The sequence below is a fragment of the Pantherophis guttatus genome, chromosome 1 (assembly GCF_059756535.1).
Source record: "Pantherophis guttatus breed Tessera chromosome 1, ASM5975653v1, whole genome shotgun sequence".
Classification (NCBI taxonomy): Eukaryota; Metazoa; Chordata; class Lepidosauria; order Squamata; family Colubridae; genus Pantherophis; species Pantherophis guttatus.
Genome location: NC_142063.1, coordinates 303,066,343 through 303,068,827, shown reverse-complemented (window position 1 = coordinate 303,068,827; position 2,485 = coordinate 303,066,343). Strand labels below are relative to the sequence as shown.

Here is a 2,485-nt window from a genome sequence, read left to right as displayed (position 1 = left end):
CATCAGATTCATGGGTTGATATCTTGAAGGAGGAAAATATTCAGGAAAGATGGGAGGCCAATGCTCTCTAAAGTGCTAAAGAGAGAAAGAAAAGAAAATACATATATTGGAAATTGAATGAGGGGCACAATCAATGAAAAATGCCAGCTAGTATCCAGAATTTGTAGCAATTCTGTCAAAAAACCCCTAATGCTCAGAATGAGTTGAGGCTTGTGACATTCAAAAATAACAAAATATAGTCCTTTGGGTATGTTGAAAACAAAAGAAAAATAAAAGATATTGCAGGTTCATTGTGAAGAAAATGTAATGCAGGGATGTCAAACTCGCGTTGTCATGTTGTTGCCACGTGCTGTATCACGACTTTTTCCCCCTTTGCTAAAATGGGGGGCGTGGCCAGCATGTGATGCATCTGGCTCATGGGCCGCGAGTTTGACACCTCTGATGTAGTGAATTGATAATGGGTTAGGGTGAAAAGGCAAAACCTCTTAATTCCTAATTTGCATTTGTCTTCTCTCAGAAGAGAAATAGATCCCTGGCTGATCCTGTCACTGGGAGAAGAAGAGAGCTGCCGATTAGGAAAGACAAGGAGATGGTAAGAGAGGTGTAGCTAATTTAAATGAATTCAAGTCCCAAGTTATGCTGGAATAATCTTATATTATTTTATAGAGTAACTAGTTTAACAGAGAACAGGACCAAAACCAGTGGGTTAAAAACCCAAGGAAGGAGATTTTGGATGAACTTTCAGACTGTATAAATTGTCATCAGTGCATGAATTTATCATGTAGTGAGTTCTCCTTTGGTAGAAATCTTCAAACAAAGGCTGGAGAGTTGTATGTTGGAGATGAATCACTAGAGTAGGAGATTAGAAAAGAGAAACTCTTTGGTGACTTTGAGCAAAATGATTCTACTTTGGTATTTTGGAGAACTGGCTCAAAGTATTAAATCTTTGTGTAAGGAAAGCACCTTTTCAAATGTATGCATTGTTTTAATATGAAATAGCAATATATTCAGGGAATCAATCAAGTTTAGCTCTCCCAAAAGTCATGAATGGACAATCTATTGCAGTATTTCAGCAAAAATAAGAGCCGAGGTGGCGCAGTGGTTAAAGTGCAGCACTGCAGGCTACTTCAGCTGACTGCTAGCTGCAGTTCGGCAGTTCAAATCTCACTGGCTCAAGGTGAACTCATCCTTCCATCCTTCCGAGGTTGGTAAAATGGACCCTGATTGTTGGGGCCAATAGGCTGACTCTGTAAACTGCTTAGAGAGGGCTGTAAAAGCACTATGAAGCGGTATATAAATCTAAATGCTATTGCTAAAAATGGAATGGAGTTCCATCTCACCAGGCTCAAGGTTGACTCAGCCTTCCATCCTTTCGAGGTAGGTAAAATGAGGACCCGGATTGTGGGGGCAATAAGCTGACTTTGTATAAAAAAGAACACCGCTTGGGGGGGGGGGGGGCGAAAGCCCTACTAAGCAGGTATATACAAAAGTATGAAGGCTATTGCTTAATGCAGTGTAAGCTGCCCTGAGTCTCCGGAGAAGGGCGGCGTATAAATTGAACCAATAAATAAATAAATAAATAAACTTTGTGGTACAGAGCCATTCAGGTTCTGCTCATCCCTTGTTTAAATGCTTCAGTTGGAAACTCAACTCAGTTCCATTCAAAAGTTCATAATCTCACAAAGACGGGGATCAGACATTGAGGCTGATATCCTTTTGCAAAGCAAATTTGATAGCATACTATAAATAATAACAAATAAACATTGGGCTTTTAGTCTTGACAGCTTGCCTTGACACATCTCTCCCCTCCAAACACCCTGGAACTTGGGGAAAGGGAGAAGAATTTTTTTGAGGGGGAGGACATTTATTTCAAAGTTAAGTGATGAGGATGTCCTTGAACGGAACAGCAGGAGAAACAGCAAGCAAAGGAAAGAGAGAGAGAGAGAAAGTTAGAGATACTGATTCTGGACACTTCATACCATAATAACTGACAGCTTGGTGGCTCCTCCTAAACACTAGCAGACAAGCAAGACAGTTTTCACAGAATCCCCATGGAGTTCTTTGTGAATTTTAAAAACATTTTTTCTCTTATCTGCTTGCTGCCAGAGAAGTAATGCAGTCCTTGATTGATGCCCAGCAGAACCAAGGGAGGGAAGGAGGGAGAGAAGAAAACATCTGACAAAGGTCAAAGAAGAAGTTGCTTTTTTATATTTATCTTTACTTGAATAAATTTCCACAATGAAACTAATTAGTTGAAGGTTTTCTCTCCCTCACCTTTCTTTATGGTTTGTACCAGTACAAATATACATAGTGTCAGCCCTAGAACCACTCAAACGTACATATTGGGACCAGGTTTCCCTAAACATATTGGACTACAGTTTCCATAATTTCCAATCAACAGGATCCATTATACCTGAAAGACATCTGGTAGAGTAAGGCTGTTTAGTATATCATTGCCAAAGTACACACAATGGTCATTCTCTGA

At 39.9% G+C, this 2,485-nt stretch overlaps 1 long non-coding RNA gene across 1 annotated transcript; it reads left to right on the top strand.

Moving 5' to 3' along the window:
* The first annotated feature begins 461 nt into the window (after positions 1–461).
* LOC132711989 (uncharacterized) lies at positions 462–2,248 on the top strand. Its single transcript, XR_015731549.1, has 2 exons — positions 462–592; positions 2,107–2,248. It is a non-coding gene; the product is annotated as an uncharacterized LOC132711989 (long non-coding RNA).
* Positions 2,249–2,485: the final 237 nt, after the last annotated feature.